General features: G+C 44.3%; 2 protein-coding genes across 9 annotated transcripts in view; one reads left to right on the forward strand and one right to left on the reverse strand.

Moving 5' to 3' along the window:
- Positions 1 to 17,949, reverse strand: part of LOC138752893 (BRD4-interacting chromatin-remodeling complex-associated protein-like) — a 111,957-nt gene that overhangs the window by 66,032 nt on the left and 27,976 nt on the right. The gene's annotated exons all lie outside the window — the stretch shown is intronic.
- LOC138753857 (activin receptor type-1-like) overlaps positions 1 to 17,949 on the forward strand; it is a 70,921-nt gene that overhangs the window by 9,208 nt on the left and 43,764 nt on the right. For 3 of the 8 annotated variants that reach the window (XR_011351462.1, XM_069917353.1, XM_069917359.1), the window contains exon 1: positions 10,164 to 10,443. The exons of 1 other annotated variant lie outside the window; for it this stretch is intronic. The gene's annotated coding sequence lies outside the window, so the exon portion shown is untranslated. Of the gene's footprint in view, positions 1 to 10,158; positions 10,444 to 17,949 lie in introns of those variants that run through there. 4 more of the 8 variants (XM_069917355.1, XM_069917354.1, XM_069917356.1 and 1 more) reach the window with 4 other exon arrangements.

Below are 17,949 nucleotides of genomic sequence, written 5' to 3' on the forward strand. Positions count from 1 at the left end.
ATAAAAACACCTCTAAACTTTCCTCCACCTACATGAAACAGATGCCCTCTGGTATTTGCTATTGTCACCCCAGGAAAAAGCTACTGGCCGTCCACCTTATCTAAGCTCCTCCTATTAAGCCACCTCTCACCCTTCATCACTCTTCATTTCTGTTCCAGAGCTGCTGGGAAGATTATGAAAGACACTCTTTGGTTTGCACAAAACTTGTTAGTCTTCCAACACACTGAAACAACAGTGAGGGAATTTTGCCGACTGGCACATTCCAGGCTGCAGGTGTACGTGCTGAGGGACGCACTAAGGCTTGGTGCAGGAAACCCGAGGGCATTGCGGGGAAGGACCACAGTCTAGAGTCGTTCTGCTACCAGGCAATGAGGGGCTGAGACTGAGGGGAAGTCCCTCAAACAACAGAGGGTGGAGAGCCCACAGTGGAGGCAACGGTGCTAAATAGGGAATGAATGTAACAATTGAACAGCGATGGAAATGTACGGACATGACACTAAGGATGTGAAAAGGCTTTGAATAGCTTTCTTTATAAATGATTTATTGTGAATAAAGTTTAATTTTGAAAAAAAAAATCTGTTCTAAAGCAATGTCCTTTTATTGTGATGCTGTGCTATCTGGTCCCAGACGCTCCCATGACTGGAAACATCTTCTCGACGTCTACTATCTCATCCTTCCGATGTTTGGCAAGATTCAGTGAGATCCTCCCTCATCCAGCAAGTACAGGCCCAGAGCCTTCAAATGCTTCTCATCTGGTAACCTCGTCCCTGGGATCATTCTCGTAAACCTCCTTTGGTCCCTCTCCAGCACCAGCATGTCCTTCTTTAGATATGGGGCCCAGAACTGCTCACAGTCCTCCAAATGTGGTCTGTCTAATTGCATATAAAGCCCCAGCATGGCATCCTTGCTTTTGTATTCTCATCCTCTCAGAATAAACACTAACCTTACTACTGACACAACCTGCAAATTAACCGCTGGGGTTCATCCACGAGGATGCCCAAGTCCCTTTGGAATTCTGATTTCTGAATTTTCTCCCCATTTTGAAAAGTTTATGCCTTTTATTCCTTCTGTTCTGAATGACCAGGCACTTCTCTGTATTCTATCGTGTTCCCCATTCTCTCAACCTATCCAGGTTCTTCTGCAGACTCCTTTCTTCCTCAAAACTACCTAACTCTCTAACTATTTTTGTACCATCTGCGATCCTGGCCACAACGCCATAAATGCTGTCATCCAGATTATTAACACGTTGCGTGAAAAGTAGCAGACTGAACACCGACCCCTGCGGGACACCACCACCAGTCACTGGCAGCCAACCACTCTGCAGCATTCCACGCTAGTAGCTTTCCTGTAACATCATGGGCTCCTATCTTGTTGAGCAGCCTCAAATGTGCACCTTGTCAAAAGCCTTCTGAAAATCCAAGTAAACAACATCCATGGGCTTTCCTCTGCACGTCCTGCCTGCCATTTCCTCAAGGAACTGCAGCAGATTTGTCGGACGAGATCTCCCCTGAAGGAAACCATGCTGACTTCTTCCCATTTTGCATTATTGCAAGTCCTCCCTTTTGCTTTTAACCTCTTTGATTTCCGCAGTCAGCCTTGGTTGCCTCATCCTTCCTTTAGAATATTTATTTGGGTGGAAACGATCCTGCATCTGTTGAATTACTCCCGGAAACACCTGCTATTGCTGCTCCACTGCCATCCCTGTTAGGTTCCCCTTCCAAACAACTTTGTCGAGCTTTTCTCTCATGCTTCTGTAAAGAAATGTCCTTTTATTGTGAGGCTGTGCCATCTGATCCCAGACTCTCCCATGACTGGAAACATCTTCTCCACGTCCACCTTTACTCAACTGTGGGCATCATGGATCAAGGGGTCTGTGCCTGTCCTGTGCTGTTCTACGTCCTATATAAATGGACAGTTCAGATACAGATGGAGAAGTGAAGTTGGAGAATCTTACACTGGGTTCAGAAGACAACACCATGCCCAGGCAGAAGATGAGGTTTTGGGCCTCTTTGGAACAGGTGCAGGAGGGCTCAGATAGAGGGAGAGTGGAGGAGGAATTGAAGTGGCAGGCACTTCGAAGCACAAAGTCAGTTTCTGCAGCCTGCAGGGCAGTGTACTCCATTGAAAAAAGTGCAGGTGAACAGCTCCTTCACTCAGGGAAGGGGAGAGGTAAAAGGACAAATTGACTGGGAAAGAAATTATTCTCACAGTAGGCAGGAGGTGGTGCCATTGCTTGCTGACTGTGTCCTGGAGTCACATGGTGGGGTCACTGGCTCTTCAGCCCATCGATCCATGTTGACCATAAAGCATCCACTTACACTGAATCCACTCCCTGGCCAGCAGGCTTCTACAGCTGGTGATTCATGTACTGACTTTGATGCCTCTTTAAATGCTATGAGAGTCTCTGGTTCCACCACCTATTCAGACAGTGTGCTCCGGATTCCATTCCCCCTCTAGGTGAAACGTTCCTTCCTTGCATTCCCTCTAAATCTCTTGTTCCTCACCTTAAACCTATGTCATTTGGTCATCAACACCTATGCTGAAAGATGGTTTTCTGATATCCATCTTATCAAATCAAGGATTTCCCCCCCTCAAGGAAAACAGAAGCAGTCTCTCATCATAATTGTCCCAGGCAGTATCATGATGAACCTCTGCTGTACTCTCTCCAATACAATCATATCCTTCCTGTTATATGATGACCAGAGCTACACACAGCCGTGGCTTAACCAATGTTTTATAAAGTTGAACATAGCTAATGAAGGCAAGTGTCCCACATGTCTTCTTGAACAAGCTTACCAACCTTTGGACTCGTACACCAAGGTCCCTCTATTTCTCAATACCTCAATACCATTCTGGCCTTATGAGCAAAGTGCATCACCTCACACTTGCTTGGATTAAATGCCATCTGCCATTGCTCTGCTCATCCCATTAACTCATGAACGAACACAATGTGAAGCCTAAGACGATCCTCCCCACTTTCAACAATTCATCATTTATTCATAGTATCAGCAAGCTCGCATCCTGATTGTTGATTATACAACAAACAGTCAGGGCTCTGGCACCATCAACGTGGCACGCCATTGGCTAGAGGCTTCCAATCAATCCCCCACCATCAGTCTTCTAACACTAAGCCAATTTTGGATTCAACTTGCCCCAGGTTCAATGAACTCGAGCCTTTTGCCCTTAAATTTCATGTGGAACTTTGCCAAGGGCCTGACAGAAATTCACGTGGACATCAACTATACTGTCCGCATTAATTACCTCTTCAAAAAGGTTCTTCAAGATAGTCAGACCGGATATCTTCTGAACAAAGATTTGCTGATTATTTATGATTAATCCCTCCCCTTCCAAGTGCAGGTTAATCCTGTACCTCAGAAATTTTCCCTCAGTGACTTCTCTACTACTGACACTAGACTCACTGACTTGTTCACAAAAGTGCTGGAAGAACCCAGCAGGTCATGCAGCATCCATGGAAAGCAACAGGTATCGACAATTCAGGCTGAGTCCTTCTTCAGGTTGAAGAAGTCAGGTAAGAATTTTATTTTCCTCTGCTTAAGACCGCAAGGAGCTACAGAGTATTATGAATGCAACTCAAGCTAACCTCCCTTCCACTGACCTCATCTATGCCACCTGCTGTCTTAGGAAAGCTGCCAACTTATTAACAGACCCACCTTATTCCGGGCACACTCTCTTCTGTTGGGTAGAAAAGGTTGGAAACATGAACCTCCAACATCAAGGACAATTTATTTTTTGCTGTTATCAAACTCTCACTAGAAAATATGTTGTCCAAACACTGTTTAATAGTACTTTTCTCCATACCCTGTATTGCATCTTTATAACATTATACTCTCAGCTTATTGTCCCACTGTAACACCACACCCTGCATTTTGTTTTATTATTGCACTTCCTGCTGTACAAAAGTAGGAGTTGACTTGCCTGGATAGCACACAGAACAAAGTTTTTCATTGTATTTTGATTCATTCAGGTGCCTTGTATTCAGCATGGGTGATCATGTCTCTCCATCCATCATGATCTCTGATCCTCCGAATTGTAGTTGTTGCCTCCCCTGTTCTCCTTTGGTGAAGGCGCCATCTTTGAGTTGAGACTGTTGTTGACGTTGAGTTTATGATTATACAAGGGAAAAATACTGAGGTGGTTCCCCGTTGCCTTCCTCAGTCACTGTATCCATATTGGATGGGTAACCCTGGCCATTGATCAGCAGATTCTTCTGTCCAGCGTTTTACAACCATAAATTCCAATTTGTAGAAACTGCTTGTAAAAACCATCCACCATCTACAATCCATGGCTTCACATGACTCTAATTGGGAGGTTAAACAGGTATGACACCTTGCCCAAGGGTGACCTGGAGGCTATCCAATGGAAGGAGAAACTTGCATTTCCTTTATCTAAGCCATTGTGCAGCACTGACATTGTATTTGATAAACAGTTCAATTTGATTCACTGGGCATTGTGTTTGAAGCTGTTCCATTGTTCTTGTCGTGGCTGCCCACAGTCCAAAAGACCCTTCTGTGCTAGTGTATGGGAATTCCTTTGGGGTTTTTGACAAAATTCCTTATTTCAAAGCTCTAAGTGCACAAAATATAAAATCGGACCGTAAAAGTTTTTATAATTATAAAAAGAGCAAAAGTGAACATATGTCACTTGAAGGATGAGAATGGGGAATTGGTATTGGGCAGAAGCTTTGAATGACTATTTTGTGCTGGTCTTCACGGTGGAGGACATGTCTACAGAGGTCATGCATACGATGGAAAGTGAGAACTTGGATACAGTAGTGATTACTGAAGAAGGGGCGCTGTGTGAACTTGTGGGCTGAAAGATAGATGAGTCCCCTGGTCCTGATGGGATGCATCTCAGTGTGCTAAAAAAAAATGGCTGAAGTTATAGTTGACACTTTGGTGATCATTTACCAAATTTCTCTGGAATCTGAGCAGGTCCCGGTGGATTGGAAGATGGTGAATGTCACGCCACTGTTCATAAAAGGATGCAGGGGGAGTATAGGCCAGTTAGAGTAACATCTGTAGTTGGGAAAATGCTTGAAGCTATCATTAAAGAAGAAATAACGAGGCATCTGGAGTGAAATGGATCCGTCAGGCAGAAGCAGCATGGGTTCAGCAAAGACAGGTTCTGTTTGACAAACTTACTGGAGTTCTTTGTGGATAAATTGAGTGTGGTAGATAGAGGGGAGCAGATGGAATTTGTTTACTTGAATTTCCAGAAGGCATTCAATTAGGTGCCACCTTAAAAGTTTTGTCCATAAGATAAGGATGCATAGAGTCGGGATGAAGTGTTAGCAGGGATAGAGGATTAATTAGCCAATAGAAAGCAGAGAGTTGGGATACAGGGGTGTTTTTCTGGTTGGTGAGCGGGGTGCCACAAGGGTCAGTGCTGGGCCTACAACTGTTTACAATATACATTGATAATCTGGAAGAGGGGACAGCGTATATCTAAATTTGCTGATGACACTAAATTGAGTAGAAAAGCAAAGTATGCAGAGGAGACGGAGAGGCTGCAGAGAGATATAGACAGGCTAAGTGAGTGGGCTAAGATCTAGCAAATGGAGTAGAATGTTGGCAAATGTTATTGACTTTGGAAGGAAAAATGGAAGATTAGATTATTACTTAAATGGCAAGCAATTGCAGCCTGCTGCTATGCAGAAGTGCTTAAATCGCTAAAGTTTACAGATGCAGCGGGCTATCAGGAAGGCAAATGGAATATTTGCCTTCATTGCCAGAGGAATTGAGTTTAGGAACAGGGAGGTTATGCTGTACAGGGAAGTGGTGAGGCCACATCTGGAGTACTATGTGCAGTTCTGGTCTCCTTACTTGAGGAAGGATATTCTGGCGGTATAGAGGAGGTTCAGTAGATTGATTCCAGAGATGAGGAGGTTAGCCTATGAGGAGAGATTGAATCAACTGGGACTGTTGAAAGAATAATGAAAGGGGATCTTACAGATATATATAAAATTATGAATGGAATAGATAAGATAGAGGAAGTTTTTTCCACTGGTAGGTGAAATGAAAGGTAGGGGGCATAGCCTCAAGATTCAGGGTACTAACTTTAGGTCAGAGATGAGGAGGAATTACCTTTCCCAGAGTGTGGTGAATCGATGGAATTGTCTGCCCATGGAAACAGTGGAGGCTATCTCAGTAAATTTTATAACTTTAGTCATACAGCATGGTTATTGGCTATTTCGGCCCATGAATCCGAGCCGCCCATTAACCTTTACCCCCCCAGTACGTTTCAAGTGGTGGAAGGAAACCGGAGCCACCGAGGAACACCCATGCAGATTCTGGGAGAACATACAAACTCCTTATAGACAGCGCGGGATTCAAACTCTGGTCTTGATCACTGGCTCTGTGAAGACATTGTGGTAATTGCTAAGCCAACATATTTAAGACAAGATTGGATAGATTTTTGCATAGTTGGGGAACTTTGGGATGTGGGGAAAGGCTGGAGATGAGTCTATCATCAGATTAGCCACAATCTTATTGAATAGCAATGCAAGCTTGATGGGCTGAGCGGTCTACTACTGCTCCGGTTTCCTCCCACCATTTGAAACGTAGCTTGGGTGTTGGTTAATCTGGGTGTTAATTGGGTGCCACAGACTCATGGGCTGAAATGGCCTGTTACCGGGTTGTCTAAGTAAAAAAAAAATTTGGGAAGATGCATGGATTGGAGAGGTTTCGAGGTCAAACACAGACATATGGATGAGTTCATATTGGCATGGACCGTTGGGCTGAAGGGTCTGTTTCTGTGCTGTTAAGCTCTCATGAGTTCTGCTGCAATTTGGCTCATCGGCCAGAGAAATGAAGTTTCAAACAAAACAGAAAATGCCCAAGGCAACCAAGACTTCGGACCACATCCACTGAGGGACAAACGGTGCTAAACATGGTGCAGCATTCTACTAGCTCCACCAAATTCTGATAACCAGATACAGCATCACTTTGAAAGGAACATAGAACATAGCAACCTATAGCACAGTACAGGCCCTTTGGCCCACAATGTTGTGCCGACCTAATAACCTACTCTTAAGAGCTGCCTCGAATTTCCCAACTGCATAACCCTTCATTTTTCTCAATTCCATATACTGCACCTATCTAATAGTCTCTTAAAAGATTCTATTGTACCTGCCTCCACCACCATTGCTGGCAGAGCATTCCATGCACCCATCACTCTCTCTGTGAAAGGCTGATTATTTTTCCTCGTAATTGCAAAATAAAAGTTGATTTGCTTGAAGTGAAAATTTATGAGCCTGTTGTTTGTGAAGCAGTTGTAAAATTGCCAATGCTATGTTGATCTGACATTTAACTGTCAATATGATTCATTAAACTCAATATTCCCGAGCTGCACAGACTTGGAGACTGCAAGTAAAGAGTACGCCACGCTCACCAAGTAAACAACTCCTCACGACTCTGTCAGTGTCTGGTCCGACTCCCCTGCACAGAGCTGGGGCAGTGAGGAACCGCTTGAGAATGAAGAGAGGGCTAACTCCTATAATGGTAGCAAGAGCCACAGTAGCAAGAGATAAAGAACAAAAACCACAGCATTGTGGCAACGATTTCCAACCAGCACGCTTTTTACCTGGAGCATAGTATTGTGTGTGTGTAACCTGTAACATTTTTAACAACTGGAAATGCCATTAAGTTTGATAGTGGAAACAAAGAACACTAATAGAGCAGAAATGGGCCCATCTTGTCAGTGCTGAACTATTTTTCTGTCTGGTCACATTGACATGCTCCTGGACTCTAGCCCTTCTGTCTATGTATTTATCCAAAAGAGAACATAGATAAAACATGGAACATTACAGGGGGGGAAGAACATACAAACTCCTGGGCCTATTATAGCATTGCCAAAACTGTCACACTAACTGTGCCACCCAATTTATGGCCTCTTAATGCTCCGGTCATTTCTTCTTTTACTACTCTCCTACAGTCCTTGAAGGACAAATTCATGACAGCACAGAAATGACAGAATCAATCTTTTCCAGGTGACAGGTTTTCCCAGGTAAGTATCTTAGGAACTTTGGATATGGATAGATATGTCATCATAAGAATGGGGTGTGAAATTAAAATGTTGGGTCACTGGGAGGTCCCCATTATTGCAGCAGACAGAGCAAAGATGCTCAATGAAATTATCTCCCAGTCTGCACCTAGTCTCTCTGATATAGAGGAAGCCACAAGTGAAGTGTTGCTTCACTTGGAAGGACTGTTTGGGCCCCAAATGGTAGGAGGGAGGAAGTGTGGGCACAAGTGAGGCATTTCATGGGGTCACAGGAGTAGGTACCATTGGTTGGAAGGAATAAATGAATGAGAAATTCCTGGACAGTGGTGCTGTTGAAAATGGAGATGGGAGGGGAGGGAAAGGTGTATACAAAAGTGCTGAAGAAACTCAGCAGGTCATATATTGACCACTGTGCTATTTCAACCCTGAAAGGAAAATTGCCTCCACATACGGCATCATGGTTAACATAGCAGTTAGCACAAAGCTGATAAAAGAGCAGAAATTGGGACTGTGGTTTGAATCCCACACTATCTGTATGGAGTTTGTACGTTCTCCACATGTCTGTGTGGGTTTTCCCTGGGGCTCTGGTTTAGAAATGTACTGGGGGGGGGGATGGTTGTAGGTTAATTGGGTGTATCGGGCTCGTGGGACGAAATGGCTTGTTATCGTGCTGTATATATGTACTGTATGTATGTATTTGACCAGCAACCCCCTTTGAGGTTCTAAAACTGTTCACCTCTCACCCACTTCTGTCTGGAAATCAGCGGTCCAATCTTTCTAAACATCACATTTAAAAAATTGCTTTGGAGTGCGGTTCCAAGCGACATTGCATAAGGATCTAATTCAACTCAACACAGAAGGGTAGGAGAGGCTGACTTTCTGGAGCCAAACAGGAAATTCCATCTTTTATCTCATCATCAATCTCTGTTTCCAACAAAGTTAATCTCATATTTCTTGGCTGCTTTGAAACATAAAAGAGCTATTTTTAAGCTGTATTTTATCAGTCCCACCCACAATTGTTTATATCTCATGCACTGGTCTTGTTATTAGATGGCCGTGGTTGTCAAAACCCATTTTCCACTTGATCAATATAGAAGATGTAGAACATAGAACACTGCAGCACAGGCCCTTCAGCCCATGATGTTGTGCCAACCTATGAAAACCTCATCCACAACAATCTCACCCTTCCCTCCGTTATACTCATAAACTTCTATTTTTTCTTACATCCATGTGCCTGTCTACAAGCCTTTTAAATGTCCCTATTGTATCATCCTCCACCACCACCCCTGGCAATGTATTCCAGGCACCCACTACTCTCTGTGTAAAATATTTACCCCTGATGTCTCCCCTAAACTTCCCCCCCCCCCCCCAATCCCGTCACCTTAAATAGATGTCCTCTGATTTTTGCAACTGTCATTGTGAGGTAAAGGCTGTCACAATCTGGTAGACCTCCATAAAGTCACCTCATCCTTCTTTGCTCCAAGAGAAAAGCCCTAGTTCTGTTAACCTTACCTCTGTGTGACATCGTGGTAAATCTCCTCTGCACCCTCTCCAAAGCTTCCACAACCTTATGGTCATAAGGCAACCAGAACGGAACACAATATTCCAAGAGTGGTCTAACCAGAGTTTTATAGAGCTGCAACATTACATCAAGGCTCTTGAATTCAATCCTCCAACTGAAGAAGGCCATCATTCTATAAGCCTTTTTAAGTACCCTATCAACCTGTGTTCAACCTTGGGGGATCTGCGGTCTCTCTGTTCTTCCACATTGTTAAGAATCCTGCCATTCACTGTGTACTCCACCTTCAAGTTTGACATAAATCTGACTGGTAGAATTCCAGATTTCAGCCCCCTGAGTTAATCTCTGGGCTGCACTCAAAAATATTATTTCTGGAATGCAAAATAGGAAGTTCAGTTAAAAAGTAACTGCAAGAAAAGCAAAATTGCAATTTCCTACACATGGATGGTGTGATCTGTATTGTGTTTGCGTGTCAAATGGGTGACAGAGTGGGAGGCCCTTTCAAGTAGGAATGGGGAAATTGAATCAGAAATCTATCATTGGAGCTGCAAAATAAGAAAATCAAATCCCTGGAGAAGAGCCAGACAGGAAGAGAATATTTGAGTTCCTCCCACACCACACAGTGGCTGCTGCCAAGGGTACAGAGAAACAGGAAACTGCAGAAGCGGATTTAGTCAAGAGGAAGGTCTCTGTCAATGAAGGGTGGGCTTTCGAAACTTAAATCCTTCTCTCCTTGTCTTTGGCTGTGGAAGCGTGTATGTGATGGTATCTTTTATTTCTGTCGACTATGAGTCAATTTGGAGAATAATCCTGGGCCATTGCCTTCACAGTCCTGATGTAGAACTGATGTTGGATGTGTATGCTTGTCTCTTCATTGGATCAGAAACAGAGAGTTGTCAACGGTAAGTCTTGGAGATAATGCCTGAAGAAGCTGTCTGTCACTAATATTCATGTACAATCCTTTAACTTTGAAATGAAGTCAAGTGTTGATAACATTACCTGGTGAGACAGAGAAATAATATGCTTTGTGGTATATTTCATGAACAAGTACTTAAGTCCTCAACATGTACTCCTGGGAAAAAATATTATTTATCAAGAATCTGGAGTTAATATGGGTCACACAACAGGACATTATGTGCTGAGGTGTAGATGGAATTGATGAAATGGAGAGGGCGTGATGAGGTGTGGGTGGAGTCGATGGAGGGAACAGGGCATGATGAGGTGGAGATGGAGTCAAAGGAGGGGAGGAGATGTGATGAGGTGTAGATGGAAATAATGGAGGGGACTGGGTGTGATGAAAGGTACAGACAGAGTCGATAGAGAGGAGGGTGTGTGATGAGGTGTACACCGAGTTGATGGAGGGGTGTGTGATGAAGTGTAGACAGAACTGATAGAAGGGTGTGGGTAGTGATGAGGTGTGGATAGTGATGGGGAGATGTTGTTAGGAGGTGCAGAGAGTATCAATGGAGGGGAGGGGTCGTGATGAGGTGTACACCGAGTTGATGGAGGGGTGTGTGATGAAGTGTAGACAGAACTGATAGAAGGGTGTGGGTAGTGATGAGGTGTGGATAGTGATGGGGAGATGTTGTTAGGAGGTGCAGAGAGTATCAATGGAGGGGAGGGGTCGTGATGAGGTGTACACCGAGTTGATGGAGGGATGTGTAGATGAAGTGTAGACAGAACTGATAGAGGATGTGGGTTGTGATGAGGTGTGGATAGTGATGGGGAGATGTTGTTAGGAGGTGCAGAGAGTGTCGATGGAGGGGAGGGGTTGTGATGAGGTGTACACCGAGTTGATGGAGGGATGTGTGATGAAGTGTAGACAGAACTGATAGAAGGGTGTGGGTAGTGATGAGGTGTGGATAGTGATGGGGAGATGTTGTTAGGAGGTGCAGAGAGTGTCGATGGAGGGGAGGGGTCGTGATGAGGTGTACACCGAGTTGATGGAGGGATGTGTAGATGAAGTGTAGACAGAACTGATAGAGGATGTGGGTTGTGATGAGGTGTGGATAGTGATGGGGAGATGTTGTTAGGAGGTGCAGAGAGTGTCGATGGAGGGGAGGGGTCGTGATGAGGTGTACACCGAGTTGATGGAGGGATGTGTGGATGAAGTGTAGACAGAACTGATAGAAGGATGTGGGTTGTGATGAGGTGTGGATAGTGATGGGGAGATGTTGTTAGGAGGTGCAGAGAGTGTCGATGGAGGGGAGGGGTTGTGATGAGGTGTACACCGAGTTGATGGAGGGATGTGTGATGAAGTGTAGACAGAACTGATAGAAGGGTGTGGGTAGTGATGAGGTGTGGATAGTGATGGGGAGATGTTGTTAGGAGGTGCAGAGAGTGTCGATGGAGGGGAGGGGTCGTGATGAGGTGTACACCGAGTTGATGGAGGGATGTGTGATGAAGTGTAGACAGAACTGATAGAAGGGTGTGGGTAGTGATGAGGTGTGGATAGTGATGGGGAGATGTTGTTAGGAGGTGCAGAGAGTGTCGATGGAGGGGAGGGGTCGTGATGAGGTGTACACCGAGTTGATTGAGGGGTGTGTGGATGAAGTGTAGACAGAACTGATAGAAGGGTGTGGGTTGTGATGAGGTGTGGATAGTGGAGGAGAGACGGTGTTAGGAGGTGCAGAGAGTGTCGATGGAGGGGAGAGTGTGTGATGAGGTGTACTCCGAGTTGATGGAGGGGTGTGTGATGAAGTGTAGACAGAACTGATAGAAGGGTGTGGGTTGTGATGAGGTGTGGATAGTGGAGGGGAGACGGTGTTAGAAGGTGCAGAGAGTGTCGATGGAGGGGAGGGTATGTGATGAGGTGTACACCGAGTTGATTGAGGGGTGTGTGGATGAAGTGTAGACAGAACTGATAGAAGGGTGTGGGTTGTAATGAGATGTGGATAGTGGAGGAGAGACGGGGTTAGGAGGTGCAGAGAGTGTCGATGGAGGGGAGGGGGCGTGATGAGGTGTACATCGAGTTGATTGAGGGGTGTGTGGATGAAGTGTAGACAGAACTGATAGAAGGGTGTGGGTTGTAATGAGATGTGGATAGTGGAGGGGAGATGGTGTTCGGAGGTGCAGAGAGTGTCGATGGAGAGGAGGGTATGTGATGAGGTGTACACCGAGTTGATGGAGGGGTGTGTGATGAAGTGTAGACAGAACTGATAGAAGGGTGTGGGTTGTAATGAGATGTGGATAGTGGAGGGGAGATGGTGTTCGGAGGTGCAGAGAGTGTCGATGGAGAGGAGGGTATGTGATGAGGTGTACACCGAGTTGATGGAGGGGTGTGTGATGAAGTGTAGACAGAACTGATAGAAGGGTGTGGGTTGTGATGTGGTGTGGATAGTGGAGGGGAGACGGTGTTAGAAGGTGCAGAGATTGTCGATGGAGGGGAGGGGGCGTGATAAGGTGTAGATGGAGGTAATGGAGGGGAGGGGGCGTGATAAGGTGTAGATGGAGGTAATGGAGGGGAGGGGGCGTGATGAGGCTGCTGATCAAGCTCAGCACTTTTTAAAGCACAGAAAGGAAAGTTCTGCTTTTGCTATGATTAGGGTAAGAAACTTCCATGTTCAGGATTGAGGGGGCATTCCCGACAAATGCTGCATTCAGGAAAATACTATTCACATTGCTTGAATTTGGTTTTTGACTGTGTTCCGTGGACACTGGTGAAAATATATTCCTCATTCTCCTGAGTTTTCTCATCGCCAACACCAGTGAGTAATGTGTGAATCACCAAATACTGAGGCTAAACCACTCTGCATGCGAAGCTGCTACTCATACAAGCAGTCCCTTGTAAGGATTCCATTCCTTTTCCTCAATTCCCCTGCCTCCATCACATCTCCTCCCAGGATGTCATCTTCAGTTCCAGAACAGCCATGGTGTCCTCCTTCTTCAAACAAAATGCACTTCCTTTCCACTGTCATCAATTGAGCCCTTACCCACATTTCCTCTATTTCTCACATTTCTGCCTTGTGTCACAAGGACAGGTATCTCCTTGCTCTCACCTATGGTCCCACCAGCCTCCGCGTCCGACACATTATCCTTTGCAATTTTTACCCCCTACAATGTGATCCCACCCAGACACATCTTCCCCTCCTCTCCAACCCCCCCCCCCCCCCCACTTTCAGTGGGGACCACTCCCTTGTTCCTTCTCACTGATTGACCCCTCTGTACCCATCCCTGTGACCGCAGTGAATGCTCCTCCTCGCCATTCGGAGCCCCAAAAAAGTCCTTTCAATGGAAGCAGCAGTTCACTTGTGAATCTACTGCATCTGGTGCTCCCGTTGTGGTCTCCTCTACATCGGAGAGACTGCACGCAGACTGCGAGATTGTTTCATCGAGCACTTTTGCTCTGTCTGCTGCAATAATGAGGACCTTCCAATGGTCAGCTATTTTAATTTTATACGCCATGCCGATACCAGCATGTCTGTCTATGGCCTCGTGCACTGCCAGACTTAGGAGGACAAATTGGAGGAACTACCCCTGATATCTCATCTGGGCACTCTCCAGATGGCATGAATATCGACATTTCCAGTTTCCATTAAACCCCTCACCTGTATCTCTTTCTCATCTAGGCACTCTCCAGATGGCATGAATATCGACATTTCCAGTTTCCATTAAACCCCTCACCTGTGTCTCTTTCTGTCCTTCAGTCTCTTTCCCAGCTCCCTACCCCCTTTCCTTCCCTCTCTATTCAGACAGCTAACCCTGGCCCATCACCTCAGCTATTTTCTTTCTGTCTTCCCACGCATATCCATCCTGTGCTCCTCTCCTTGCCCTTTCCTCTTCCCACATTTTTATTCAGGGGCCTGCCTCCTTGATGAAGGGCTCAGGCCTGAAATGGTCGCATCCCTTTCCTTCCTATAGACGATGCGTGACCTGCTGAGATTCCCCAGCGCTTTTCTGCATTCCAAATCCAACCAAGGCTTTCCACAGATTACATGGAACCTGCTCTTTCACTTTCTATCCAACCTCTTTTATCTTCTGAAAGGAAGCTTTTCAGACCATAACTTTTCTGTCCCAGTTGACTTCCTTTCCCAAGATGACAGGGTCCAAACCAACCTGCCATGTAGTGTTTATAGCCAGCTTTGTGTAATCAGATTAGAAACCTACTTACCTTCACCATTGATATTCTCAACTGAATGAGTTCAGAAATACAAATGTTGACTACCTGAACAAATAGAAATTTGTAGAGGCTTGAAAACAGGAGCGTCACTCAGTGAAATATCAGAAGCCAAGTGTCAGACGTGGATCAGAGGGCTATGATCTGAATACAAGCGTTGTGGGTTCTGTTCCCTCTCTGAGCACTTCATCATAAAATAGCAGCTTGTCAGATAGGATGTCTGTACTCTCCTGTCAGACTGGATCGAATAATGTATGATCTGCAGGTTAGTGTTTGATAATGATGGCAAGGAGCTTATTGTTATACAATGTGCAGATGCATCAATATTCACAACAGTGTTGTGCCAACATAATAAACTAGTCTGCCAGCTGTCTCGAATTTCCCGACTGGACAACCCTCCATTTTTTCTCAGTTCCATGCTCCTGTCTAATAGTCTTTTAAAGGGTCCTATTGTACCTGCCTCCACCACTGATGCAGGCAGTGCATTCTATGCACCCACCACTCCCTGCGTGAAGAACTGACCTCTTACGTTCCCCACGCCCCCCTCTCCCCTTACTAACTCCCAAGCACCTGAAAACATTGCCCCCTCATGTTAGCTATTTCAGCCCCAGAGAAAAAGCTTTTGGCCAACCACATGATCAATGTCTGTCATCATCTTATACACCACTATCAGGTTACCCCCTCATCCTCCATCACTCCAAGGAGATAAGGACATGTTCACTCAACTCATCCTTATAAGGCATGCTGTCTAATCCAGACAATTTCTTTGTAATGAGATGACCAGAATTCAAGTGAGGTCTAACTTAGGTTTTATTTTGCTGCAATGTTACCTAACAGCTCTTTAACTGATTCCCCAGTTAATAAAGGCCAACACACCAAACATCTTCTCTGCAACACAATCAATCTGTGCAGCAGCTTTAAATGTCCTGAGGACACGGACTCCCAAGATCTCTCAGTTTGTCCGCGCTGCTAAGTGTCCTCCTATTACATTGCATTCTCCCTTCAAATTTGATGTAACATAATGAATTGCTTCACACATTTCTGGGGTAAAGTCCATCTGAAATTCTCAGACCAGCTGAGAATGTCCCTCTGTAATCTTTGGCAATCCTCCAGATTATCCCCAATACAATCCACTTCCACGTCATCTCCAAATTTAGAGTAAAAAAAAACATATGGGACGGACTCAAAGTCAGTCACCATCCGTGCAAGAAAGTAGAACATTAAGGTCTGGGCTCCAAAGCCTGCTTCAAAAAACTGGCACTCAGGCCCAACACCAGATGGTTGTAAGCCCCAAAGTGTGGAAACCTGGTGCATCTGGGGTGGATGGGATTTGGGGCTATCAACTATGAAGCCAAAGCACATTCTACAAACTAATCAACATCAATTGTTCTGGTCAAGGAGTCACGTGATGGAGTAGTGGCCGGTCAGGGAATTCCAGCCCTCTACGGAAAAGTTGAAAAAAAAATGCACAAAACACAAAGGTACAAGAGTAAAAATTAAAATAAAGTAAAAATAAAGGTGAGAAGAAAATTGCAGCGAAGAGAGAAAAGTCGAAAACAACGGGAAGAAGAGAAGATGAAAGAACGTCGGAAGAAGAAGGTGAAGGCCTTATCTGTCCGAGGAGGCCCACCGCGGAGAGAGAAGCCTGCTCCCTAAGGTCAGTGGAAGTCCCGAGCTCGGGACTACAAAAATGGCTCGCGGAGCCGAGTAAAAGTGCGCATGAAAAAAAACACACTGACGGGAGGGGGGAACAGCTGCGGAGTCGATCTCCACAGCTGAGAGTGACAGCTGCAACACAGCAACAGGAGCAGAACATAGAAAATAACAACAACAAGAAAGAAGAGAGCAAAAAGAAAACAAGGAAACAACAGATGGCTTAACAACAGTTAAAGAGGCACATGAGCTGTTAGCTCAGAAGATAGATATAATGGAAAACTATAATAGAAGAAATAATATAAAGATAGTGCGCCTTAAGGAAGATGAAGAAGGCAAGAATATGAGAGAATTTATAAAAGATTGGATCCCAAGGGTCCTAGGAAGACCAGAATTACAGGAAGAAATGGAAATAGAGAGGGCACATAGAACATTAGCCCCGAAACCACAACCGCAGCAAAAACCAAGATCCATTTTAGTAAAATTCTTAAGATATACAACAAGAGAAAATATATTGGAGAAAGCAATGAAGAAAATAAGAGAAGACAAAAAGCCACTGGAATACAAAGGTCAAAAATTTTTTTTCTATCCAGACATAAGTTTTGAACTCCTGAAGAAGAGGAAGGAGTTTAATACAGCAAAAACAATCTTATGGAAAAAAGGATATAAATTTATGTTAAAGTACCCAGCGGTACTTAAAATAGTTATTCCAGGGCAACAAAATAGACTATTCTCAGATCCAGAGGAAGCACGAAAATTTGCAGAACTACAAAACAAGCAGAGAGATGAAGACATGTAATGAGAGTAAAAATGACCACGAACTATATGTATGTGTGTGTATGGGTATATATATATATATATATATATAGATGTGTATGTATATATGTGTATACATGAGCGTATCCGTATTTAGAGGAAAATATATAGAGTATAGATAAGAATTAATAAGGGAATGAAAGGGAATAGAGGGAATAAGGAGGGAATTAAAAGAGTGACCTTTGTTATATATGAAAATTGAAATCTTTTCCGGGGGGCGCTGGGTGGGGAGGAGTTACGGTCACTGCAAAATCAGTTGACGCTTGCGAGTGAATTCGCAAATCCAAATGGAGAGGGGAGATGTGGTTGCCTGACAAAGGATAAAGGGCAACTCAGGAATGGGAGGGGAGAATGGGGTTAAAGAAGTTTTAAATAGGAGAATAAGGAAAATGTTTGATGTTTTAGAAATGTTGTCTTATAAAGTGTTCAAAACAAGAAAGCAGAAATGGATAAGAAGGAAAGGTGATGATGAGGAAACGGAAATGAAAGATAAACAAAGCATGAAATGGCTACGTTGAACTATATGACTTTAAATATTAACGGAATACATAACCAAATCAAAAGGAAGAAACTGCTAAATTTACTGAAAAAAGAAAAAATTGATATAGCATTTGTGCAAGAAACACATTTAACTGAATTGGAGCACAAGAAATTAAAGAGAGATTGGGTAGGACATGTAACAGCAGCGTCATATAATTCAAAAGCAAGAGGAGTAGCTATATTAATCAGTAAAAATGTGCCAATTAAAATAGAAGAGGAAATAATAGATCCAGCAGGGAGATATGTAATGATAAAATGTCAGATATATTCGGAGTTTTGGAAT

The sequence above is a fragment of the Narcine bancroftii genome, chromosome 2 (assembly GCF_036971445.1).
Source record: "Narcine bancroftii isolate sNarBan1 chromosome 2, sNarBan1.hap1, whole genome shotgun sequence".
Taxonomy (NCBI): Eukaryota; Metazoa; Chordata; class Chondrichthyes; order Torpediniformes; family Narcinidae; genus Narcine; species Narcine bancroftii.